At 71.4% G+C, this 24,151-nt stretch overlaps 16 non-coding genes and 1 pseudogene across 16 annotated transcripts; all 17 read left to right on the plus strand.

The window, feature by feature from the left end:
* The first annotated feature begins 2,928 nt into the window (after positions 1-2,928).
* LOC125148450 (5S ribosomal RNA) lies at positions 2,929-3,047 on the plus strand. Its single transcript, XR_007145547.1, has one exon. It is a non-coding gene; the product is annotated as a 5S ribosomal RNA (ribosomal RNA).
* A 1,181-nt stretch (positions 3,048-4,228) lies between these two features.
* On the plus strand, positions 4,229-4,347 carry LOC125148462 (5S ribosomal RNA). The gene has a single exon (XR_007145558.1). It is a non-coding gene; the product is annotated as a 5S ribosomal RNA (ribosomal RNA).
* A 1,184-nt stretch (positions 4,348-5,531) lies between these two features.
* On the plus strand, positions 5,532-5,650 carry LOC125148546 (5S ribosomal RNA). The gene has a single exon (XR_007145624.1). It is a non-coding gene; the product is annotated as a 5S ribosomal RNA (ribosomal RNA).
* A 1,183-nt stretch (positions 5,651-6,833) lies between these two features.
* On the plus strand, positions 6,834-6,952 carry LOC125148557 (5S ribosomal RNA). Its single transcript, XR_007145635.1, has one exon. It is a non-coding gene; the product is annotated as a 5S ribosomal RNA (ribosomal RNA).
* Positions 6,953-8,136: 1,184 nt separating this feature from the next.
* On the plus strand, positions 8,137-8,255 carry LOC125148564 (5S ribosomal RNA). The gene has a single exon (XR_007145639.1). It is a non-coding gene; the product is annotated as a 5S ribosomal RNA (ribosomal RNA).
* Positions 8,256-9,444: 1,189 nt separating this feature from the next.
* LOC125148451 (5S ribosomal RNA) lies at positions 9,445-9,563 on the plus strand. Its single transcript, XR_007145548.1, has one exon. It is a non-coding gene; the product is annotated as a 5S ribosomal RNA (ribosomal RNA).
* A 1,184-nt stretch (positions 9,564-10,747) lies between these two features.
* Positions 10,748-10,866, plus strand: LOC125148452 (5S ribosomal RNA). Its single transcript, XR_007145549.1, has one exon. It is a non-coding gene; the product is annotated as a 5S ribosomal RNA (ribosomal RNA).
* Positions 10,867-12,050: 1,184 nt separating this feature from the next.
* Positions 12,051-12,169, plus strand: LOC125148453 (5S ribosomal RNA). Its single transcript, XR_007145550.1, has one exon. It is a non-coding gene; the product is annotated as a 5S ribosomal RNA (ribosomal RNA).
* Positions 12,170-13,352: 1,183 nt separating this feature from the next.
* On the plus strand, positions 13,353-13,471 carry LOC125148455 (5S ribosomal RNA). Its single transcript, XR_007145551.1, has one exon. It is a non-coding gene; the product is annotated as a 5S ribosomal RNA (ribosomal RNA).
* A 1,184-nt stretch (positions 13,472-14,655) lies between these two features.
* LOC125148456 (5S ribosomal RNA) lies at positions 14,656-14,774 on the plus strand. The gene has a single exon (XR_007145552.1). It is a non-coding gene; the product is annotated as a 5S ribosomal RNA (ribosomal RNA).
* Positions 14,775-15,959: 1,185 nt separating this feature from the next.
* Positions 15,960-16,078, plus strand: LOC125148457 (5S ribosomal RNA). Its single transcript, XR_007145553.1, has one exon. It is a non-coding gene; the product is annotated as a 5S ribosomal RNA (ribosomal RNA).
* A 1,186-nt stretch (positions 16,079-17,264) lies between these two features.
* On the plus strand, positions 17,265-17,383 carry LOC125148458 (5S ribosomal RNA). The gene has a single exon (XR_007145554.1). It is a non-coding gene; the product is annotated as a 5S ribosomal RNA (ribosomal RNA).
* Positions 17,384-18,570: 1,187 nt separating this feature from the next.
* LOC125148459 (5S ribosomal RNA) lies at positions 18,571-18,689 on the plus strand. The gene has a single exon (XR_007145555.1). It is a non-coding gene; the product is annotated as a 5S ribosomal RNA (ribosomal RNA).
* A 1,179-nt stretch (positions 18,690-19,868) lies between these two features.
* Positions 19,869-19,987, plus strand: LOC125148555 (5S ribosomal RNA). The gene has a single exon (XR_007145633.1). It is a non-coding gene; the product is annotated as a 5S ribosomal RNA (ribosomal RNA).
* Positions 19,988-21,171: 1,184 nt separating this feature from the next.
* LOC125148460 (5S ribosomal RNA) lies at positions 21,172-21,290 on the plus strand. Its single transcript, XR_007145556.1, has one exon. It is a non-coding gene; the product is annotated as a 5S ribosomal RNA (ribosomal RNA).
* Positions 21,291-22,476: 1,186 nt separating this feature from the next.
* On the plus strand, positions 22,477-22,595 carry LOC125148461 (5S ribosomal RNA). Its single transcript, XR_007145557.1, has one exon. It is a non-coding gene; the product is annotated as a 5S ribosomal RNA (ribosomal RNA).
* Positions 22,596-23,774: 1,179 nt separating this feature from the next.
* Positions 23,775-23,942, plus strand: LOC125148561 (uncharacterized; annotated as a pseudogene).
* Positions 23,943-24,151: the final 209 nt, after the last annotated feature.

The following is a 24,151-nucleotide window of genomic DNA, read 5'->3' on the forward strand; positions in this document are numbered from 1 at the left end:
GCAAGGCCGCTGAGAGAGAAATCAAAAACATCCAGGCCTCTTAAAAGGCAGGCCCAGAATTGCCTAAGCGTCACGGCGACTGAAAGAGCAGAGCTAGGCCGGCCGACTAGTGACCGTGTCCCCGACATGGCCGCAGAAAGAAGTTCCTGCTCAACCCTCAGAACACGCCTCCTCCCCTTAAGTAACTTACGTGTTCTAAGAAAGCAGGCTACCGATTGAGGCATTCTTCCCAAGTCTGAGGTGGGAGGAAGGGGAGTGTGAGAGGCATGGAAAGGGTGAGTAGAAGAGGGAGGGCTTCTCTCAGGTGGGGGCCAGAGGCGGGAGCCCTCAACCCTGTCCAGGCTTAGAATGACCTGGGAGCATTTTACCCCTCCCCAAACCAATTCATCAGAGTCTCTGGGGATGGTGTTTGATGCTAGGTATTTCTACAGCACAGCAAGGCTGACAGCCAATGGTTAATAGGGGACCAGTGAGAAACGTTCTGTATACACTGAGGCCAAACATGTCAGAGATCCTCAGACACAGTGGTTCTTAAACTTCAGGTGCATCAGAATCTCCTGGAAGACTTGTTCAAACACAGATTGCTGAGCCCCACTCCCAGAGGTTCAGATTCCGTAGGTCTGTGACCACCGGGCCCAACATTTGCATTTTTAACAAGTTCCAAGGGACTCTGATAATTGCTGATTGGGACCACACTTTGGCCGCCAATCGGCTGAGTCCACGACCCTTCCCCAGCCAATCGGCTAAGGCCATGATCCCTATAAAACCTTTGTGCTTTTGAACCTCTCTCTTTCTCTCCAGTATGTCACCGCTGCGTCGAAGCAGGTAGGAGATTGAGCTCGAGCTAGCTCGAATAAAGGCTCTTTGCTTCTGCATCGGACTCGGCTCCCTGGTGGTCTTTGGGGATCACGAATTCGGGGCATAACACTACCATTCTCTACTGGTCACAACAATCCTAAGCCAGACCAGATTTAGTAGGGTGGAAAAAGGGACAGACCCTACATCTTGAAGGAGGAGGTGGTGTCATATGCATCTAATGGAGGCAAGTATAGATGGTGTATATGTTTATAAAATACAGTAGAGCTCCTAAAGGATGCTACTATTGATCTGATGATGAGTGCCCTTTGTCCCTGATGAGGCCAAGTCTTCCCCATTCCGACACGAGCTCAGGACACCAGAAGGCCCACCACCCCGGGCCCAGAGGCGCCGTTGGCATGGCATGCAGGTCCTCACTCTCGTTCTGACCGCACAGGCCAAGGCGAGGCTGCGCCCAAAGGCCAGAAGAGCCAGGAGAAACGGGGAGAATCACTTGAAGGAATTACTCTCAAGGGAGTGCTCCCACCCACCAACACACGCATAGACCCACGTGCGCACGCGCGCGCGCGCACACACACACACACACACACACACACACATTACCACCACCCCCACCCCCACCTCCACCCAAACACACACACATCTCATACCTGGGCCTGACAGGAATGGGAGGAGGGATCAGACGGGCCTCCTGAGGCCTAGGCTGCAGGCCCTTGGGATCCAAGGAGTCATAAGTCAGCTTCAAGCCACTGCCACTTGGCCTAGACCCGCCCCAGCACCATGACCCTCCCGAGGGGGTAGCTGTCTCTCCAACACAGCCTCTTTGTGTGTGGTTCCTAGAGTGTGGGGGGTCTCTGTGTTGGATAATCCAGAGGTCGCTGCTTCAATACCGCTCCCACTCCCTCTCCGACGCCATCTCTGTCACCCTCACCCTTTCCATCTCCCTCTCCACACCCCCCTCCCCTTGTCCCTCTTATTCTGACTCTCCCTATCTGCCTGTCTCTTCTCCCAACGTGTTCCTTTCTCTGTCAATCACCTTGAAAGGGTGTCTCTCGGTCCTTGAACTATCTGTCTACCTATCTGGGAATACATCTATTCTCCTGAACCAGGACGTGGTGTGCGTGGGTGGGGTGGGAGGCGAGCAAGGGTCTCCGCAAACGGAGCTGGCTGGGACTGGTGATATTCTCTGGGAGCACTGGGGCTCCCGGAAGGGGTTGACAAGGTGGTGCAGACAAGACAGAAAAGCCAGGAGGCTGGCTGCAAGAGCCATAGGGCTGGGGAGGAGGCACTGAGAACACGGCAGAGCGGGCCCAGAAGGCAGAGCCTGCCAGATGGCCCACCCTCACTTTCACCTTCTTCCCAGTGAGCACCCCGGGGTGTGGTGTGGTGAGGGGCGGTGTGGTGCGGGGCTGCGAGGTGCAGTGCGGTGCGGTGCGGATGGAAGCTGAGGCGGGCGTGGGGCCAGGCCGCGAGCAGCCTGCAAGAGTCCCGGGATTGGAGAACGCCGGGGCTTGTGCCACAGCGCGTTGCCAGGGTCTACTTGGGCGACCATCCCCACACGCCCAGGGCCCAAGGCAGACCGCGGCGGCAGCCAGGCAGGCAGGCAGGCAGGCAGGCAGACAGGTGCATGGGAGAAACGCTGCAACCGCTGGGCTTGGGACGGGTGGAGCAGGCTCTTGAGGCGCCCAGCGGGACGGGGGAGGAAGCACTGTGAACCCGGCGGGGGGGGGGGGGGCCCAGAAGGAAAGGCCGGCCGGATGCCCCACGCTCGCTTCCACCCTCTTCCCAGTGAGCGGCCCGACGTGGTGCGGTGCGGTGCGATGCGGTGCGGTGCGGTGCGGGATGGAAGCGGAGGCGGGCGTGGGGCCAAGCCGGGAGCAGCGTGCAAGAGTCCCGGGATCGGTGAAGGCCGGGGCTTGCGCCACAGCGCCTTGCCAGGGTCCTCTTGCGCCGCCTCCGCCACCCGCCCGGGGCCCGCGGCGGAGGGCGGCGGCAGCCAGGCAGGCAGGCAGGCAGGTAGGCAGGCAGGCGCGTGCATGGGTGAAGCGCGGCACCCGCTGGGCTTGGGACGCGTGGAGCAGGCTCTTGAGGCGCCCAGCGGCAGCCGCCGGCGTCTACGGCCATACCACCCTGAACGCGCCCGATCTCGTCTGATCTCGGAAGCTAAGCAGGGTCGGGCCTGGTTAGTACTTGGATGGGAGACCGCCTGGGAATACCGGGTGCTGTAGGCTTTTGCCTTTTGCCTTTTGCCTCTGGCCTCCTTGACCTCTCCTTTGGCGCCCGCCGCCCCTCCCCCCTCCCTCCGTGTGTCCCTCTCTCCCCGGGGAGCGCGTCTCCTGGGGCCAAACACACCCCGCCCACTGCTCCCTCAGCTCCTCCCGGGCCGGCAAAGCGGCCTGGCCTGGCCTGGCCTGGCCTGGCCTAGCCTAGCCTGGCCCCGCCCCGCTTCGCCCCGCCCCGCCCCGCCCCGCCCCGCCCCCCGAGCCCGCACACCGCACACCCCACGGCACTTCACAAGGGGTCCGCTCGCCGCTCCCCGCTCCCCACTGCCCGCACCAGGCTAAATCCCACTGCACCGGCTGGAAGCCACGCCCCAGCTTTGCACCTTTCCTGACACTGCACCCGCACGCACGGAGGGGTGGGGGGGTGCGGTGAGGGCGGGACCGGGGGCTGGCGCCTGGGGACTGGAGGGTGGGGGCTGGCTGGGTGGATACAAGAACCCAGGAGCGGGCGGGGAGGGCGGGGCAGCGAGACCCCACACTCGGACTCCGCCACGGGCCTGGGCTCCCTGGGTCCCGGACCTCTTCCCTCCCTCGAGCCCTCATCCCCAGGGCCCCCGGCGTTTGGCGAGGCCCAGCTAGGGCAGCGGGCTCGGGCTGGTGATGTTCTCTGGGGGCGCTGGGGCCTCCGGGGTGGCTTTGCACCAGGTGGGGCGGACGGGAATGAAAGGCGGGGGGGTTGGGGGGGCTGGCTGCGCTCGCCCTGGGACTGGGGAGGAGGCGCTGAGAACCCGGCGGGGTGTGGGGGGGGGGGGGCCCAGAAGGAAAGGCCGGCCGGATGCCCCACGCTCGCTTCCACCCTCTTCCCAGTGAGCGGCCCGACGTGGTGCGGTGCGGTGCGATGCGGTGCGGTGCGGTGCGGGATGGAAGCGGAGGCGGGCGTGGGGCCAAGCCGGGAGCAGCGTGCAAGAGTCCCGGGATCGGTGAAGGCCGGGGCTTGCGCCACAGCGCCTTGCCAGGGTCCTCTTGCGCCGCCTCCGCCACCCGCCCGGGGCCCGCGGCGGAGGGCGGCGGCAGCCAGGCAGGCAGGCAGGCAGGTAGGCAGGCAGGCGCGTGCATGGGTGAAGCGCGGCACCCGCTGGGCTTGGGACGCGTGGAGCAGGCTCTTGAGGCGCCCAGCGGCAGCCGCCGGCGTCTACGGCCATACCACCCTGAACGCGCCCGATCTCGTCTGATCTCGGAAGCTAAGCAGGGTCGGGCCTGGTTAGTACTTGGATGGGAGACCGCCTGGGAATACCGGGTGCTGTAGGCTTTTGCCTTTTGCCTTTTGCCTCTGGCCTCCTTGACCTCTCCTTTGGCGCCCGCCGCCCCTCCCCCCTCCCTCCGTGTGTCCCTCTCTCCCCGGGGAGCGCGTCTCCTGGGGCCAAACACACCCCGCCCACTGCTCCCTCAGCTCCTCCCGGGCCGGCAAAGCGGCCTGGCCTGGCCTGGCCTGGCCTGGCCTAGCCTAGCCTGGCCCCGCCCCGCTTCGCCCCGCCCCGCCCCGCCCCGCCCCGCCCCCCGAGCCCGCACACCGCACACCCCACGGCACTTCACAAGGGGTCCGCTCGCCGCTCCCCGCTCCCCACTGCCCGCACCAGGCTAAATCCCACTGCACCGGCTGGAAGCCACGCCCCAGCTTTGCACCTTTCCTGACACTGCACCCGCACGCACGGAGGGGTGGGGGGGTGCGGTGAGGGCGGGACCGGGGGCTGGCGCCTGGGGACTGGAGGGTGGGGGCTGGCTGGGTGGATACAAGAACCCAGGAGCGGGCGGGGAGGGCGGGGCAGCGAGACCCCACACTCGGACTCCGCCACGGGCCTGGGCTCCCTGGGTCCCGGACCTCTTCCCTCCCTCGAGCCCTCATCCCCAGGGCCCCCGGCGTTTGGCGAGGCCCAGCTAGGGCAGCGGGCTCGGGCTGGTGATGTTCTCTGGGGGCGCTGGGGCCTCCGGGGTGGCTTTGCACCAGGTGGGGCGGACGGGAATGAAAGGCGGGGGGGTTGGGGGGGCTGGCTGCGCTCGCCCTGGGACTGGGGAGGAGGCGCTGAGAACCCGGCGGGGTGTGTGGGGGGGGGGGGGGCCCAGAAGGAAAGGCCGGCCGGATGCCCCACGCTCGCTTCCACCCTCTTCCCAGTGAGCGGCCCGACGTGGTGCGGTGCGGTGCGATGCGGTGCGGTGCGGTGCGGGATGGAAGCGGAGGCGGGCGTGGGGCCAAGCCGGGAGCAGCGTGCAAGAGTCCCGGGATCGGTGAAGGCCGGGGCTTGCGCCACAGCGCCTTGCCAGGGTCCTCTTGCGCCGCCTCCGCCACCCGCCCGGGGCCCGCGGCGGAGGGCGGCGGCAGCCAGGCAGGCAGGCAGGCAGGTAGGCAGGCAGGCGCGTGCATGGGTGAAGCGCGGCACCCGCTGGGCTTGGGACGCGTGGAGCAGGCTCTTGAGGCGCCCAGCGGCAGCCGCCGGCGTCTACGGCCATACCACCCTGAACGCGCCCGATCTCGTCTGATCTCGGAAGCTAAGCAGGGTCGGGCCTGGTTAGTACTTGGATGGGAGACCGCCTGGGAATACCGGGTGCTGTAGGCTTTTGCCTTTTGCCTTTTGCCTCTGGCCTCCTTGACCTCTCCTTTGGCGCCCGCCGCCCCTCCCCCCTCCCTCCGTGTGTCCCTCTCTCCCCGGGGAGCGCGTCTCCTGGGGCCAAACACACCCCGCCCACTGCTCCCTCAGCTCCTCCCGGGCCGGCAAAGCGGCCTGGCCTGGCCTGGCCTGGCCTGGCCTAGCCTAGCCTGGCCCCGCCCCGCTTCGCCCCGCCCCGCCCCGCCCCGCCCCGCCCCCCGAGCCCGCACACCGCACACCCCACGGCACTTCACAAGGGGTCCGCTCGCCGCTCCCCGCTCCCCACTGCCCGCACCAGGCTAAATCCCACTGCACCGGCTGGAAGCCACGCCCCAGCTTTGCACCTTTCCTGACACTGCACCCGCACGCACGGAGGGGTGGGGGGGTGCGGTGAGGGCGGGACCGGGGGCTGGCGCCTGGGGACTGGAGGGTGGGGGCTGGCTGGGTGGATACAAGAACCCAGGAGCGGGCGGGGAGGGCGGGGCAGCGAGACCCCACACTCGGACTCCGCCACGGGCCTGGGCTCCCTGGGTCCCGGACCTCTTCCCTCCCTCGAGCCCTCATCCCCAGGGCCCCCGGCGTTTGGCGAGGCCCAGCTAGGGCAGCGGGCTCGGGCTGGTGATGTTCTCTGGGGGCGCTGGGGCCTCCGGGGTGGCTTTGCACCAGGTGGGGCGGACGGGAATGAAAGGCGGGGGGGTTGGGGGGGCTGGCTGCGCTCGCCCTGGGACTGGGGAGGAGGCGCTGAGAACCCGGCGGGGTGTGTGGGGGGGGGGGGGCCCAGAAGGAAAGGCCGGCCGGATGCCCCACGCTCGCTTCCACCCTCTTCCCAGTGAGCGGCCCGACGTGGTGCGGTGCGGTGCGATGCGGTGCGGTGCGGTGCGGGATGGAAGCGGAGGCGGGCGTGGGGCCAAGCCGGGAGCAGCGTGCAAGAGTCCCGGGATCGGTGAAGGCCGGGGCTTGCGCCACAGCGCCTTGCCAGGGTCCTCTTGCGCCGCCTCCGCCACCCGCCCGGGGCCCGCGGCGGAGGGCGGCGGCAGCCAGGCAGGCAGGCAGGCAGGTAGGCAGGCAGGCGCGTGCATGGGTGAAGCGCGGCACCCGCTGGGCTTGGGACGCGTGGAGCAGGCTCTTGAGGCGCCCAGCGGCAGCCGCCGGCGTCTACGGCCATACCACCCTGAACGCGCCCGATCTCGTCTGATCTCGGAAGCTAAGCAGGGTCGGGCCTGGTTAGTACTTGGATGGGAGACCGCCTGGGAATACCGGGTGCTGTAGGCTTTTGCCTTTTGCCTTTTGCCTCTGGCCTCCTTGACCTCTCCTTTGGCGCCCGCCGCCCCTCCCCCCTCCCTCCGTGTGTCCCTCTCTCCCCGGGGAGCGCGTCTCCTGGGGCCAAACACACCCCGCCCACTGCTCCCTCAGCTCCTCCCGGGCCGGCAAAGCGGCCTGGCCTGGCCTGGCCTGGCCTGGCCTAGCCTAGCCTGGCCCCGCCCCGCTTCGCCCCGCCCCGCCCCGCCCCGCCCCGCCCCCCGAGCCCGCACACCGCACACCCCACGGCACTTCACAAGGGGTCCGCTCGCCGCTCCCCGCTCCCCACTGCCCGCACCAGGCTAAATCCCACTGCACCGGCTGGAAGCCACGCCCCAGCTTTGCACCTTTCCTGACACTGCACCCGCACGCACGGAGGGGTGGGGGGGTGCGGTGAGGGCGGGACCGGGGGCTGGCGCCTGGGGACTGGAGGGTGGGGGCTGGCTGGGTGGATACAAGAACCCAGGAGCGGGCGGGGAGGGCGGGGCAGCGAGACCCCACACTCGGACTCCGCCACGGGCCTGGGCTCCCTGGGTCCCGGACCTCTTCCCTCCCTCGAGCCCTCATCCCCAGGGCCCCCGGCGTTTGGCGAGGCCCAGCTAGGGCAGCGGGCTCGGGCTGGTGATGTTCTCTGGGGGCGCTGGGGCCTCCGGGGTGGCTTTGCACCAGGTGGGGCGGACGGGAATGAAAGGCGGGGGGGTTGGGGGGGCTGGCTGCGCTCGCCCTGGGACTGGGGAGGAGGCGCTGAGAACCCGGCGGGGTGTGTGGGGGGGGGGGGGGCCCAGAAGGAAAGGCCGGCCGGATGCCCCACGCTCGCTTCCACCCTCTTCCCAGTGAGCGGCCCGACGTGGTGCGGTGCGGTGCGATGCGGTGCGGTGCGGTGCGGGATGGAAGCGGAGGCGGGCGTGGGGCCAAGCCGGGAGCAGCGTGCAAGAGTCCCGGGATCGGTGAAGGCCGGGGCTTGCGCCACAGCGCCTTGCCAGGGTCCTCTTGCGCCGCCTCCGCCACCCGCCCGGGGCCCGCGGCGGAGGGCGGCGGCAGCCAGGCAGGCAGGCAGGCAGGTAGGCAGGCAGGCGCGTGCATGGGTGAAGCGCGGCACCCGCTGGGCTTGGGACGCGTGGAGCAGGCTCTTGAGGCGCCCAGCGGCAGCCGCCGGCGTCTACGGCCATACCACCCTGAACGCGCCCGATCTCGTCTGATCTCGGAAGCTAAGCAGGGTCGGGCCTGGTTAGTACTTGGATGGGAGACCGCCTGGGAATACCGGGTGCTGTAGGCTTTTGCCTTTTGCCTTTTGCCTCTGGCCTCCTTGACCTCTCCTTTGGCGCCCGCCGCCCCTCCCCCCTCCCTCCGTGTGTCCCTCTCTCCCCGGGGAGCGCGTCTCCTGGGGCCAAACACACCCCGCCCACTGCTCCCTCAGCTCCTCCCGGGCCGGCAAAGCGGCCTGGCCTGGCCTGGCCTGGCCTGGCCTGGCCTAGCCTAGCCTGGCCCCGCCCCGCTTCGCCCCGCCCCGCCCCGCCCCGCCCCGCCCCCCGAGCCCGCACACCGCACACCCCACGGCACTTCACAAGGGGTCCGCTCGCCGCTCCCCGCTCCCCACTGCCCGCACCAGGCTAAATCCCACTGCACCGGCTGGAAGCCACGCCCCAGCTTTGCACCTTTCCTGACACTGCACCCGCACGCACGGAGGGGTGGGGGGGTGCGGTGAGGGCGGGACCGGGGGCTGGCGCCTGGGGACTGGAGGGTGGGGGCTGGCTGGGTGGATACAAGAACCCAGGAGCGGGCGGGGAGGGCGGGGCAGCGAGACCCCACACTCGGACTCCGCCACGGGCCTGGGCTCCCTGGGTCCCGGACCTCTTCCCTCCCTCGAGCCCTCATCCCCAGGGCCCCCGGCGTTTGGCGAGGCCCAGCTAGGGCAGCGGGCTCGGGCTGGTGATGTTCTCTGGGGGCGCTGGGGCCTCCGGGGTGGCTTTGCACCAGGTGGGGCGGACGGGAATGAAAGGCGGGGGGGTTGGGGGGGCTGGCTGCGCTCGCCCTGGGACTGGGGAGGAGGCGCTGAGAACCCGGCGGGGTGTGTGGGGGGGGGGGGGGCCCAGAAGGAAAGGCCGGCCGGATGCCCCACGCTCGCTTCCACCCTCTTCCCAGTGAGCGGCCCGACGTGGTGCGGTGCGGTGCGATGCGGTGCGGTGCGGTGCGGGATGGAAGCGGAGGCGGGCGTGGGGCCAAGCCGGGAGCAGCGTGCAAGAGTCCCGGGATCGGTGAAGGCCGGGGCTTGCGCCACAGCGCCTTGCCAGGGTCCTCTTGCGCCGCCTCCGCCACCCGCCCGGGGCCCGCGGCGGAGGGCGGCGGCAGCCAGGCAGGCAGGCAGGCAGGTAGGCAGGCAGGCGCGTGCATGGGTGAAGCGCGGCACCCGCTGGGCTTGGGACGCGTGGAGCAGGCTCTTGAGGCGCCCAGCGGCAGCCGCCGGCGTCTACGGCCATACCACCCTGAACGCGCCCGATCTCGTCTGATCTCGGAAGCTAAGCAGGGTCGGGCCTGGTTAGTACTTGGATGGGAGACCGCCTGGGAATACCGGGTGCTGTAGGCTTTTGCCTTTTGCCTTTTGCCTCTGGCCTCCTTGACCTCTCCTTTGGCGCCCGCCGCCCCTCCCCCCTCCCTCCGTGTGTCCCTCTCTCCCCGGGGAGCGCGTCTCCTGGGGCCAAACACACCCCGCCCACTGCTCCCTCAGCTCCTCCCGGGCCGGCAAAGCGGCCTGGCCTGGCCTGGCCTGGCCTGGCCTAGCCTAGCCTGGCCCCGCCCCGCTTCGCCCCGCCCCGCCCCGCCCCGCCCCGCCCCCCGAGCCCGCACACCGCACACCCCACGGCACTTCACAAGGGGTCCGCTCGCCGCTCCCCGCTCCCCACTGCCCGCACCAGGCTAAATCCCACTGCACCGGCTGGAAGCCACGCCCCAGCTTTGCACCTTTCCTGACACTGCACCCGCACGCACGGAGGGGTGGGGGGGTGCGGTGAGGGCGGGACCGGGGGCTGGCGCCTGGGGACTGGAGGGTGGGGGCTGGCTGGGTGGATACAAGAACCCAGGAGCGGGCGGGGAGGGCGGGGCAGCGAGACCCCACACTCGGACTCCGCCACGGGCCTGGGCTCCCTGGGTCCCGGACCTCTTCCCTCCCTCGAGCCCTCATCCCCAGGGCCCCCGGCGTTTGGCGAGGCCCAGCTAGGGCAGCGGGCTCGGGCTGGTGATGTTCTCTGGGGGCGCTGGGGCCTCCGGGGTGGCTTTGCACCAGGTGGGGCGGACGGGAATGAAAGGCGGGGGGGTTGGGGGGGCTGGCTGCGCTCGCCCTGGGACTGGGGAGGAGGCGCTGAGAACCCGGCGGGGTGTGTGGGGGGGGGGGGGGCCCAGAAGGAAAGGCCGGCCGGATGCCCCACGCTCGCTTCCACCCTCTTCCCAGTGAGCGGCCCGACGTGGTGCGGTGCGGTGCGATGCGGTGCGGTGCGGTGCGGGATGGAAGCGGAGGCGGGCGTGGGGCCAAGCCGGGAGCAGCGTGCAAGAGTCCCGGGATCGGTGAAGGCCGGGGCTTGCGCCACAGCGCCTTGCCAGGGTCCTCTTGCGCCGCCTCCGCCACCCGCCCGGGGCCCGCGGCGGAGGGCGGCGGCAGCCAGGCAGGCAGGCAGGCAGGTAGGCAGGCAGGCGCGTGCATGGGTGAAGCGCGGCACCCGCTGGGCTTGGGACGCGTGGAGCAGGCTCTTGAGGCGCCCAGCGGCAGCCGCCGGCGTCTACGGCCATACCACCCTGAACGCGCCCGATCTCGTCTGATCTCGGAAGCTAAGCAGGGTCGGGCCTGGTTAGTACTTGGATGGGAGACCGCCTGGGAATACCGGGTGCTGTAGGCTTTTGCCTTTTGCCTTTTGCCTCTGGCCTCCTTGACCTCTCCTTTGGCGCCCGCCGCCCCTCCCCCCTCCCTCCGTGTGTCCCTCTCTCCCCGGGGAGCGCGTCTCCTGGGGCCAAACACACCCCGCCCACTGCTCCCTCAGCTCCTCCCGGGCCGGCAAAGCGGCCTGGCCTGGCCTGGCCTGGCCTGGCCTAGCCTAGCCTGGCCCCGCCCCGCTTCGCCCCGCCCCGCCCCGCCCCGCCCCGCCCCCCGAGCCCGCACACCGCACACCCCACGGCACTTCACAAGGGGTCCGCTCGCCGCTCCCCGCTCCCCACTGCCCGCACCAGGCTAAATCCCACTGCACCGGCTGGAAGCCACGCCCCAGCTTTGCACCTTTCCTGACACTGCACCCGCACGCACGGAGGGGTGGGGGGGTGCGGTGAGGGCGGGACCGGGGGCTGGCGCCTGGGGACTGGAGGGTGGGGGCTGGCTGGGTGGATACAAGAACCCAGGAGCGGGCGGGGAGGGCGGGGCAGCGAGACCCCACACTCGGACTCCGCCACGGGCCTGGGCTCCCTGGGTCCCGGACCTCTTCCCTCCCTCGAGCCCTCATCCCCAGGGCCCCCGGCGTTTGGCGAGGCCCAGCTAGGGCAGCGGGCTCGGGCTGGTGATGTTCTCTGGGGGCGCTGGGGCCTCCGGGGTGGCTTTGCACCAGGTGGGGCGGACGGGAATGAAAGGCGGGGGGGTTGGGGGGGCTGGCTGCGCTCGCCCTGGGACTGGGGAGGAGGCGCTGAGAACCCGGCGGGGTGTGTGGGGGGGGGGGGGGCCCAGAAGGAAAGGCCGGCCGGATGCCCCACGCTCGCTTCCACCCTCTTCCCAGTGAGCGGCCCGACGTGGTGCGGTGCGGTGCGATGCGGTGCGGTGCGGTGCGGGATGGAAGCGGAGGCGGGCGTGGGGCCAAGCCGGGAGCAGCGTGCAAGAGTCCCGGGATCGGTGAAGGCCGGGGCTTGCGCCACAGCGCCTTGCCAGGGTCCTCTTGCGCCGCCTCCGCCACCCGCCCGGGGCCCGCGGCGGAGGGCGGCGGCAGCCAGGCAGGCAGGCAGGCAGGTAGGCAGGCAGGCGCGTGCATGGGTGAAGCGCGGCACCCGCTGGGCTTGGGACGCGTGGAGCAGGCTCTTGAGGCGCCCAGCGGCAGCCGCCGGCGTCTACGGCCATACCACCCTGAACGCGCCCGATCTCGTCTGATCTCGGAAGCTAAGCAGGGTCGGGCCTGGTTAGTACTTGGATGGGAGACCGCCTGGGAATACCGGGTGCTGTAGGCTTTTGCCTTTTGCCTTTTGCCTCTGGCCTCCTTGACCTCTCCTTTGGCGCCCGCCGCCCCTCCCCCCTCCCTCCGTGTGTCCCTCTCTCCCCGGGGAGCGCGTCTCCTGGGGCCAAACACACCCCGCCCACTGCTCCCTCAGCTCCTCCCGGGCCGGCAAAGCGGCCTGGCCTGGCCTGGCCTGGCCTGGCCTAGCCTAGCCTGGCCCCGCCCCGCTTCGCCCCGCCCCGCCCCGCCCCGCCCCGCCCCCCGAGCCCGCACACCGCACACCCCACGGCACTTCACAAGGGGTCCGCTCGCCGCTCCCCGCTCCCCACTGCCCGCACCAGGCTAAATCCCACTGCACCGGCTGGAAGCCACGCCCCAGCTTTGCACCTTTCCTGACACTGCACCCGCACGCACGGAGGGGTGGGGGGGTGCGGTGAGGGCGGGACCGGGGGCTGGCGCCTGGGGACTGGAGGGTGGGGGCTGGCTGGGTGGATACAAGAACCCAGGAGCGGGCGGGGAGGGCGGGGCAGCGAGACCCCACACTCGGACTCCGCCACGGGCCTGGGCTCCCTGGGTCCCGGACCTCTTCCCTCCCTCGAGCCCTCATCCCCAGGGCCCCCGGCGTTTGGCGAGGCCCAGCTAGGGCAGCGGGCTCGGGCTGGTGATGTTCTCTGGGGGCGCTGGGGCCTCCGGGGTGGCTTTGCACCAGGTGGGGCGGACGGGAATGAAAGGCGGAGGGGTTGGGGGGGCTGGCTGCGCTCGCCCTGGGACTGGGGAGGAGGCGCTGAGAACCCGGCGGGGTGTGTGGGGGGGGGGGGGCCCAGAAGGAAAGGCCGGCCGGATGCCCCACGCTCGCTTCCACCCTCTTCCCAGTGAGCGGCCCGACGTGGTGCGGTGCGGTGCGATGCGGTGCGGTGCGGTGCGGGATGGAAGCGGAGGCGGGCGTGGGGCCAAGCCGGGAGCAGCGTGCAAGAGTCCCGGGATCGGTGAAGGCCGGGGCTTGCGCCACAGCGCCTTGCCAGGGTCCTCTTGCGCCGCCTCCGCCACCCGCCCGGGGCCCGCGGCGGAGGGCGGCGGCAGCCAGGCAGGCAGGCAGGCAGGTAGGCAGGCAGGCGCGTGCATGGGTGAAGCGCGGCACCCGCTGGGCTTGGGACGCGTGGAGCAGGCTCTTGAGGCGCCCAGCGGCAGCCGCCGGCGTCTACGGCCATACCACCCTGAACGCGCCCGATCTCGTCTGATCTCGGAAGCTAAGCAGGGTCGGGCCTGGTTAGTACTTGGATGGGAGACCGCCTGGGAATACCGGGTGCTGTAGGCTTTTGCCTTTTTTGCCTTTTGCCTCTGGCATCCTTGACCTCTCCTTTGGCGCCCGCCGCCCCTCCCCCCTCCCTCCGTGTGTCCCTCTCTCCCCGGGGAGCGCGTCTCCTGGGGCCAAACACACCCCGCCCACTGCTCCCTCAGCTCCTCCCGGGCCGGCAAAGCGGCCTGGCCTGGCCTGGCCTGGCCTGGCCTAGCCTAGCCTGGCCCCGCCCCGCTTCGCCCCGCCCCGCCCCGCCCCGCCCCGCCCCCCGAGCCCGCACACCGCACACCCCACGGCACTTCACAAGGGGTCCGCTCGCCGCTCCCCGCTCCCCACTGCCCGCACCAGGCTAAATCCCACTGCACCGGCTGGAAGCCACGCCCCAGCTTTGCACCTTTCCTGACACTGCACCCGCACGCACGGAGGGGTGGGGGGGTGCGGTGAGGGCGGGACCGGGGGCTGGCGCCTGGGGACTGGAGGGTGGGGGCTGGCTGGGTGGATACAAGAACCCAGGAGCGGGCGGGGAGGGCGGGGCAGCGAGACCCCACACTCGGACTCCGCCACGGGCCTGGGCTCCCTGGGTCCCGGACCTCTTCCCTCCCTCGAGCCCTCATCCCCAGGGCCCCCGGCGTTTGGCGAGGCCCAGCTAGGGCAGCGGGCTCGGGCTGGTGATGTTCTCTGGGGGCGCTGGGGCCTCCGGGGTGGCTTTGCACCAGGTGGGGCGGACGGGAATGAAAGGCGGGGGGGTTGGGGGGGCTGGCTGCGCTCGCCCTGGGACTGGGGAGGAGGCGCTGAGAACCCGGCGGGGTGTGTGGGGGGGGGGGGCCCAGAAGGAAAGGCCGGCCGGATGCCCCACGCTCGCTTCCACCCTCTTCCCAGTGAGCGGCCCGACGTGGTGCGGTGCGGTGCGATGCGGTGCGGTGCGGTGCGGGATGGAAGCGGAGGCGGGCGTGGGGCCAAGCCGGGAGCAGCGTGCAAGAGTCCCGGGATCGGTGAAGGCCGGGGCTTGCGCCACAGCGCCTTGCCAGGGTCCTCTTGCGCCGCCTCCGCCACCCGCCCGGGGCCCGCGGCGGAGGGCGGCGGCAGCCAGGCAGGCAGGCAGGCAGGTAGGCAGGCAGGCGCGTGCATGGGTGAAGCGCGGCACCCGCTGGGCTTGGGACGCGTGGAGCAGGCTCTTGAGGCGCCCAGCGGCAGCCGCCGGCGTCTACGGCCATACCACCCTGAACGCGCCCGATCTCGTCTGATCTCGGAAGCTAAGCAGGGTCGGGCCTGGTTAGTACTTGGATGGGAGACCGCCTGGGAATACCGGGTGCTGTAGGCTTTTGCCTTTTTTGCCTTTTGCCTCTGGCCTCCTTGACCTCTCCTTTGGCGCCCGCCGCCCCTCCCCCCTCCCTCCGTGTGTCCCTCTCTCCCCGGGGAGCGCGTCTCCTGGGGCCAAACACACCCCGCCCACTGCTCCCTCAGCTCCTCCCGGGCCGGCAAAGCGGCCTGGCCTGGCCTGGCCTGGCCTGGCCTAGCCTAGCCTGGCCCCGCCCCGCTTCGCCCCGCCCCGCCCCGCCCCGCCCCGCCCCCCGAGCCCGCACACCGCACACCCCACGGCACTTCACAAGGGGTCCGCTCGCCGCTCCCCGCTCCCCACTGCCCGCACCAGGCTAAATCCCACTGCACCGGCTGGAAGCCACGCCCCAGCTTTGCACCTTTCCTGACACTGCACCCGCACGCACGGAGGGGTGGGGGGGTGCGGTGAGGGCGGGACCGGGGGCTGGCGCCTGGGGACTGGAGGGTGGGGGCTGGCTGGGTGGATACAAGAACCCAGGAGCGGGCGGGGAGGGCGGGGCAGCGAGACCCCACACTCGGACTCCGCCACGGGCCTGGGCTCCCTGGGTCCCGGACCTCTTCCCTCCCTCGAGCCCTCATCCCCAGGGCCCCCGGCGTTTGGCGAGGCCCAGCTAGGGCAGCGGGCTCGGGCTGGTGATGTTCTCTGGGGGCGCTGGGGCCTCCGGGGTGGCTTTGCACCAGGTGGGGCGGACGGGAATGAAAGGCGGGGGGGTTGGGGGGGCTGGCTGCGCTCGCCCTGGGACTGGGGAGGAGGCGCTGAGAACCCGGCGGGGTGTGTGGGGGGGGGGGGGCCCAGAAGGAAAGGCCGGCCGGATGCCCCACGCTCGCTTCCACCCTCTTCCCAGTGAGCGGCCCGACGTGGTGCGGTGCGGTGCGATGCGGTGCGGTGCGGTGCGGGATGGAAGCGGAGGCGGGCGTGGGGCCAAGCCGGGAGCAGCGTGCAAGAGTCCCGGGATCGGTGAAGGCCGGGGCTTGCGCCACAGCGCCTTGCCAGGGTCCTCTTGCGCCGCCTCCGCCACCCGCCCGGGGCCCGCGGCGGAGGGCGGCGGCAGCCAGGCAGGCAGGCAGGCAGGTAGGCAGGCAGGCGCGTGCATGGGTGAAGCGCGGCACCCGCTGGGCTTGGGACGCGTGGAGCAGGCTCTTGAGGCGCCCAGCGGCAGCCGCCGGCGTCTACGGCCATACCACCCTGAACGCGCCCGATCTCGTCTGATCTCGGAAGCTAAGCAGGGTCGGGCCTGGTTAGTACTTGGATGGGAGACCGCCTGGGAATACCGGGTGCTGTAGGCTTTTGCCTTTTTTGCCTTTTGCCTCTGGCCTCCTTGACCTCTCCTTTGGCGCCCGCCGCCCCTCCCCCCTCCCTCCGTGTGTCCCTCTCTCCCCGGGGAGCGCGTCTCCTGGGGCCAAACACACCCCGCCCACTGCTCCCTCAGCTCCTCCCGGGCCGGCAAAGCGGCCTGGCCTGGCCTGGCCTGGCCTGGCCTAGCCTAGCCTGGCCCCGCCCCGCTTCGCCCCGCCCCGCCCCGCCCCGCCCCGCCCCCCGAGCCCGCACACCGCACACCCCACGGCACTTCACAAGGGGTCCGCTCGCCGCTCCCCGCTCCCCACTGCCCGCACCAGGCTAAATCCCACTGCACCGGCTGGAAGCCACGCCCCAGCTTTGCACCTTTCCTGACACTGCACCCGCACGCACGGAGGGGTGGGGGGGTGCGGTGAGGGCGGGACCGGGGGCTGGCGCCTGGGGACTGGAGGGTGGGGGCTGGCTGGGTGGATACAAGAACCCAGGAGCGGGCGGGGAGGGCGGGGCAGCGAGACCCCACACTCGGACTCCGCCACGGGCCTGGGCTCCCTGGGTCCCGGACCTCTTCCCTCCCTCGAGCCCTCATCCCCAGGGCCCCCGGCGTTTGGCGAGGCCCAGCTAGGGCAGCGGGCTCGGGCTGGTGATGTTCTCTGGGGGCGCTGGGGCCTCCGGGGTGGCTTTGCACCAGGTGGGGCGGACGGGAATGAAAGGCGGGGGGGTTGGGGGGGCTGGCTGCGCTCGCCCTGGGACTGGGGAGGAGGCGCTGAGAACCCGGCGGGGTGTGTGGGGGGGGGGGGGGCCCAGAAGGAAAGGCCGGCCGGATGCCCCACGCTCGCTTCCACCCTCTTCCCAGTGAGCGGCCCGACGTGGTGCGGTGCGGTGCGATGCGGTGCGGTGCGGTGCGGGATGGAAGCGGAGGCGGGCGTGGGGCCAAGCCGGGAGCAGCGTGCAAGAGTCCCGGGATCGGTGAAGGCCGGGGCTTGCGCCACAGCGCCTTGCCAGGGTCCTCTTGCGCCGCCTCCGCCACCCGCCCGGGGCCCGCGGCGGAGGGCGGCGGCAGCCAGGCAGGCAGGCAGGCAGGTAGGCAGGCAGGCGCGTGCATGGGTGAAGCGCGGCACCCGCTGGGCTTGGGACGCGTGGAGCAGGCTCTTGAGGCGCCCAGCGGCAGCCGCCGGCGTCTACGGCCATACCACCCTGAACGCGCCCGATCTCGTCTGATCTCGGAAGCTAAGCAGGGTCGGGCCTGGTTAGTACTTGGATGGGAGACCGCCTGGGAATACCGGGTGCTGTAGGCTTTTGCCTTTTTTGCCTTTTGCCTCTGGCCTCCTTGACCTCTCCTTTGGCGCCCGCCGCCCCTCCCCCCTCCCTCCGTGTGTCCCTCTCTCCCCGGGGAGCGCGTCTCCTGGGGCCAAACACACCCCGCCCACTGCTCCCTCAGCTCCTCCCGGGCCGGCAAAGCGGCCTGGCCTGGCCTGGCCTGGCCTGGCCTAGCCTAGCCTGGCCCCCGCCCCGCTTCGCCCCGCCCCGCCCCGCCCCGCCCCGCCCCCCGAGCCCGCACACCGCACACCCCACGGCACTTCACAAGGGGTCCGCTCGCCGCTCCCCGCTCCCCACTGCCCGCACCAGGCTAAATCCCACTGCACCGGCTGGAAGCCACGCCCCAGCTTTGCACCTTTCCTGACACTGCACCCGCACGCACGGAGGGGTGGGGGGGTGCGGTGAGGGCGGGACCGGGGGCTGGCGCCTGGGGACTGGAGGGTGGGGGCTGGCTGGGTGGATACAAGAACCCAGGAGCGGGCGGGGAGGGCGGGGCAGCGAGACCCCACACTCGGACTCCGCCACGGGCCTGGGCTCCCTGGGTCCCGGACCTCTTCCCTCCCTCGAGCCCTCATCCCCAGGGCCCCCGGCGTTTGGCGAGGCCCAGCTAGGGCAGCGGGCTCGGGCTGGTGATGTTCTCTGGGGGCGCTGGGGCCTCCGGGGTGGCTTTGCACCAGGTGGGGCGGACGGGAATGAAAGGCGGGGGGGTTGGGGGGGCTGGCTGCGCTCGCCCTGGGACTGGGGAGGAGGCGCTGAGAACCCGGCGGGGTGTGTGGGGGGGGGGGGGGCCCAGAAGGAAAGGCCGGCCGGATGCCCCACGCTCGCTTCCACCCTCTTCCCAGTGAGCGGCCCGACGTGGTGCGGTGCGGTGCGATGCGGTGCGGTGCGGTGCGGGATGGAAGCGGAGGCGGGCGTGGGGCCAAGCCGGGAGCAGCGTGCAAGAGTCCCGGGATCGGTGAAGGCCGGGGCTTGCGCCACAGCGCCTTGCCAGGGTCCTCTTGCGCCGCCTCCGCCACCCGCCCGGGGCCCGCGGCGGAGGGCGGCGGCAGCCAGGCAGGCAGGCAGGCAGGTAGGCAGGCAGGCGCGTGCATGGGTGAAGCGCGGCACCCGCTGGGCTTGGGACGCGTGGAGCAGGCTCTTGAGGCGCCCAGCGGCAGCCGCCGGCGTCTACGGCCATACCACCCTGAACGCGCCCGATCTCGTCTGATCTCGGAAGCTAAGCAGGGTCGGGCCTGGTTAGTACTTGGATGGGAGACCGCCTGGGAATACCGGGTGCTGTAGGCTTTTGCCTTTTTTGCCTTTTGCCTCTGGCCTCCTTGACCTCTCCTTTGGCGCCCGCCGCCCCTCCCCCCTCCCTCCGTGTGTCCCTCTCTCCCCGGGGAGCGCGTCTCCTGGGGCCAAACACACCCCGCCCACTGCTCCCTCAGCTCCTCCCGGGCCGGCAAAGCGGCCTGGCCTGGCCTGGCCTGGCCTAGCCTAGCCTGGCCCCGCCCCGCTTCGCCCCGCCCCGCCCCGCCCCGCCCCGCCCCCCGAGCCTGCACACCGCACACCCCACGGCACTTCACAAGGGGTCCGCTCGCCGCTCCCCGCTCCCCACTGCCCGCACCAGGCTAAATCCCACTGCACCGGCTGGAAGCCACGCCCCAGCTTTGCACCTTTCCTGACACTGCACCCGCACGCACGGAGGGGTGGGGGGGTGCGGTGAGGGCGGGACCGGGGGCTGGCGCCTGGGGACTGGAGGGTGGGGGCTGGCTGGGTGGATACAAGAACCCAGGAGCGGGCGGGGAGGGCGGGGCAGCGAGACCCCACACTCGGACTCCGCCACGGGCCTGGGCTCCCTGGGTCCCGGACCTCTTCCCTCCCTCGAGCCCTCATCCCCAGGGCCCCCGGCGTTTGGCGAGGCCCAGCTAGGGCAGCGGGCTCGGGCTGGTGATGTTCTCTGGGGGCGCTGGGGCCTCCGGGGTGGCTTTGCACCAGGTGGGGCGGACGGGAATGAAAGGCGGGGGGGTTGGGGGGGCTGGCTGCGCTCGCCCTGGGACTGGGGAGGAGGCGCTGAGAACCCGGCGGGGTGTGTGGGGGGGGGGGGCCCAGAAGGAAAGGCCGGCCGGATGCCCCACGCTCGCTTCCACCCTCTTCCCAGTGAGCGGCCCGACGTGGTGCGGTGCGGTGCGATGCGGTGCGGTGCGGTGCGGGATGGAAGCGGAGGCGGGCGTGGGGCCAAGCCGGGAGCAGCGTGCAAGAGTCCCGGGATCGGTGAAGGCCGGGGCTTGCGCCACAGCGCCTTGCCAGGGTCCTCTTGCGCCGCCTCCGCCACCCGCCCGGGGCCCGCGGCGGAGGGCGGCGGCAGCCAGGCAGGCAGGCAGGCAGGTAGGCAGGCAGGCGCGTGCATGGGTGAAGCGCGGCACCCGCTGGGCTTGGGACGCGTGGAGCAGGCTCTTGAGGCGCCCAGCGGCAGCCGCCGGCGTCTACGGCTATACCACCCTGAACGCGCCCGATCTCGTCTGATCTCGGAAGCTAAGCAGGGTCGGGCCTGGTTAGTACTTGGATGGGAGACCGCCTGGGAATACCGGGTGCTGTAGGCTTTTGCCTTTTTTGCCTTTTGCCTCTGGCCTCCTTGACCTCTCCTTTGGCGCCCGCCGCCCCTCCCCCCTCCCTCCGTGTGTCCCTCTCTCCCCGGGGAGCGCGTCTCCTGGGGCCAAACACACCCCGCCCACTGCTCCCTCAGCTCCTCCCGGGCCGGCAAAGCGGCCTGGCCTGGCCTGGCCTGGCCTGGCCTAGCCTAGCCTGGCCCCGCCCCGCTTCGCCCCGCCCCGCCCCGCCCCGCCCCGCCCCCCGAGCCCGCACACCGCACACCCCACGGCACTTCACAAGGGGTCCGCTCGCCGCTCCCCGCTCCCCACTGCCCGCACCAGGCTAAATCCCACTGCACCGGCTGGAAGCCACGCCCCAGCTTTGCACCTTTCCTGACACTGCACCCGCACGCACGGAGGGGTGGGGGGGTGCGGTGAGGGCGGGACCGGGGGCTGGCGCCTGGGGACTGGAGGGTGGGGGCTGGCTGGGTGGATACAAGAACCCAGGAGCGGGCGGGGAGGGCGGGGCAGCGAGACCCCACACTCGGACTCCGCCACGGGCCTGGGCTCCCTGGGTCCCGGACCTCTTCCCTCCCTCGAGCCCTCATCCCCAGGGCCCCCGGCGTTTGGCGAGGCCCAGCTAGGGCAGCGGGCTCGGGCTGGTGATGTTCTCTGGGGGCGCTGGGGCCTCCGGGGTGGCTTTGCACCAGGTGGGGCGGACGGGAATGAAAGGCGGGGGGGTTGGGGGGGCTGGCTGCGCTCGCCCTGGGACTGGGGAGGAGGCGCTGAGAACCCGGCGGGGTGTGTGGGGGGGGGGGGCCCAGAAGGAAAGGCCGGCCGGATGCCCCACGCTCGCTTCCACCCTCTTCCCAGTGAGCGGCCCGACGTGGTGCGGTGCGGTGCGATGCGGTGCGGTGCGGTGCGGGATGGAAGCGGAGGCGGGCGTGGGGCCAAGCCGGGAGCAGCGTGCAAGAGTCCCGGGATCGGTGAAGGCCGGGGCTTGCGCCACAGCGCCTTGCCAGGGTCCTCTTGCGCCGCCTCCGCCACCCGCCCGGGGCCCGCGGCGGAGGGCGGCGGCAGCCAGGCAGGCAGGCAGGCAGGTAGGCAGGCAGGCGCGTGCATGGGTGAAGCGCGGCACCCGCTGGGCTTGGGACGCGTGGAGCAGGCTCTTGAGGCGCCCAGCGGCAGCCGCCGGCGTCTACGGCCATACCACCCTGAACGCGCCCGATCTCGTCTGATCTCGGAAGCTAAGCAGGGTCGGGCCTGGTTAGTACTTGGATGGGAGACCGCCTGGGAATACCGGGTGCTGTAGGCTTTTGCCTTTTTTGCCTTTTGCCTCTGGCCTCCTTGACCTCTCCTTTGGCGCCCGCCGCCCCTCCCCCCTCCCTCCGTGTGTCCCTCTCTCCCCGGGGAGCGCGTCTCCTGGGGCCAAACACACCCCGCCCACTGCTCCCTCAGCTCCTCCCGGGCCGGCAAAGCGGCCTGGCCTGGCCTGGCCTGGCCTGGCCTAGCCTAGCCTGGCCCCGCCCCGCTTCGCCCCGCCCCGCCCCGCCCCGCCCCGCCCCCCGAGCCCGCACACCGCACACCCCACGGCACTTCACAAGGGGTCCGCTCGCCGCTCCCCGCTCCCCACTGCCCGCACCAGGCTAAATCCCACTGCACCGGCTGGAAGCCACGCCCCAGCTTTGCACCTTTCCTGACACTGCACCCGCACGCACGGAGGGGTGGGGGGGTGCGGTGAGGGCGGGACCGGGGGCTGGCGCCTGGGGACTGGAGGGTGGGGGCTGGCTGGGTGGATACAAGAACCCAGGAGCGGGCGGGGAGGGCGGGGCAGCGAGACCCCACACTCGGACTCCGCCACGGGCCTGGGCTCCCTGGGTCCCGGACCTCTTCCCTCCCTCGAGCCCTCATCCCCAGGGCCCCCGGCGTTTGGCGAGACCCAGCTAGGGCAGCGGGCTCGGGCTGGTGATGTTCTCTGGGGGCGCTGGGGCCTCCGGGGTGGCTTTGCACCAGGTGGGGCGGACGGGAATGAAAGGCGGGGGGGTTGGGGGGGCTGGCTGCGCTCGCCCTGGGACTGGGGAGGAGGCGCTGAGAACCCGGCGGGGTGTGTGGGGGGGGGGGGGGCCCAGAAGGAAAGGCCGGCCGGATGCCCCACGCTCGCTTCCACCCTCTTCCCAGTGAGCGGCCCGACGTGGTGCGGTGCGGTGCGATGCGGTGCGGTGCGGTGCGGGATGGAAGCGGAGGCGGGCGTGGGGCCAAGCCGGGAGCAGCGTGCAAGAGTCCCGGGATCGGTGAAGGCCGGGGCTTGCGCCACAGCGCCTTGCCAGGGTCCTCTTGCGCCGCCTCCGCCACCCGCCCGGGGCCCGCGGCGGAGGGCGGCGGCAGCCAGGCAGGCAGGCAGGCAGGTAGGCAGGCAGGCGCGTGCATGGGTGAAGCGCGGCACCCGCTGGGCTTGGGACGCGTGGAGCAGGCTCTTGAGGCGCCCAGCGGCAGCCGCCGGCGTCTACGGCCATACCACCCTGAACGCGCCCGATCTCGTCTGATCTCGGAAGCTAAGCAGGGTCGGGCCTGGTTAGTACTTGGATGGGAGACCGCCTGGGAATACCGGGTGCTGTAGGCTTTTGCCTTTTTTGCCTTTTGCCTCTGGCCTCCTTGACCTCTCCTTTGGCGCCCGCCGCCCCTCCCCCCTCCCTCCGTGTGTCCCTCTCTCCCCGGGGAGCGCGTCTCCTGGGGCCAAACACACCCCGCCCACTGCTCCCTCAGCTCCTCCCGGGCCGGCAAAGCGGCCTGGCCTGGCCTGGCCTGGCCTAGCCTAGCCTGGCCCCGCCCCGCTTCGCCCCGCCCCGCCCCGCCCCGCCCCGCCCCCCGAGCCTGCACACCGCACACCCCACGGCACTTCACAAGGGGTCCGCTCGCCGCTCCCCGCTCCCCACTGCCCGCACCAGGCTAAATCCCACTGCACCGGCTGGAAGCCACGCCCCAGCTTTGCACCTTTCCTGACACTGCACCCGCACGCACGGAGGGGTGGGGGGGTGCGGTGAGGGCGGGACCGGGGGCTGGCGCCTGGGTACTGGAGGGTGGGGGCTGGCTGGGTGGATACAAGAACCCAGGAGCGGGCGGGGAGGGCGGGGCAGCGAGACCCCACACTCGGACTCCGCCACGGGCCTGGGCTCCCTGGGTCCCGGACCTCTTCCCTCCCTCGAGCCCTCATCCCCAGGGCCCCCGGCGTTTGGCGAGGCCCAGCTAGGGCAGCGGGCTCGGGCTGGTGATGTTCTCTGGGGGCGCTGGGGCCTCCGGGGTGGCTTTGCACCAGGTGGGGCGGACGGGAATGAAAGGCGGGGGGGTTGGGGGGGCTGGCTGCGCTCGCCCTGGGACTGGGGAGGAGGCGCTGAGAACCCGGCGGGGTGTGTGGGGGGGGGGGGCCCAGAAGGAAAGGCCGGCCGGATGCCCCACGCTCGCTTCCACCCTCTTCCCAGTGAGCGGCCCGACGTGGTGCGGTGCGGTGCGATGCGGTGCGGTGCGGTGCGGGATGGAAGCGGAGGCGGGCGTGGGGCCAAGCCGGGAGCAGCGTGCAAGAGTCCCGGGATCGGTGAAGGCCGGGGCTTGCGCCACAGCGCCTTGCCAGGGTCCTCTTGCGCCGCCTCCGCCACCCGCCCGGGGCCCGCGGCGGAGGGCGGCGGCAGCCAGGCAGGCAGGCAGGCAGGTAGGCAGGCAGGCGCGTGCATGGGTGAAGCGCGGCACCCGCTGGGCTTGGGACGCGTGGAGCAGGCTCTTGAGGCGCCCAGCGGCAGCCGCCGGCGTCTACGGCTATACCACCCTGAACGCGCCCGATCTCGTCTGATCTCGGAAGCTAAGCAGGGTCGGCCCTGAACGCGCCCGATCTCGTCTGATCTCGGAAGCTAAGCAGGGTCGGGCCTGGTTAGTACTTGGATGGGAGACCGCCTGGGAATACCGGGTGCTGTAGGCTTTTGCCTTTTGCCTTTTGCCTCTGGCCTCCTTGACCTCTCCTTTGGCGCCCGCCGCCCCTCCCCCCTCCCTCCGTGTGTCCCTCTCTCGCCGGGGAGCGCGTCTCCTGGGGCCAAACACACCCCGCCCACTGCTCCCTCAGCTCCTCCCGGGCCGGCAAAGCGGCCTGGCCTGGCCTGGCCTGGCCTGGCCTAGCCTAGCCTGGCCCCG

Source organism: Prionailurus viverrinus, chromosome D2, assembly GCF_022837055.1.
Source record: "Prionailurus viverrinus isolate Anna chromosome D2, UM_Priviv_1.0, whole genome shotgun sequence".
NCBI classification, from domain to species: domain Eukaryota; kingdom Metazoa; phylum Chordata; class Mammalia; order Carnivora; family Felidae; genus Prionailurus; species Prionailurus viverrinus.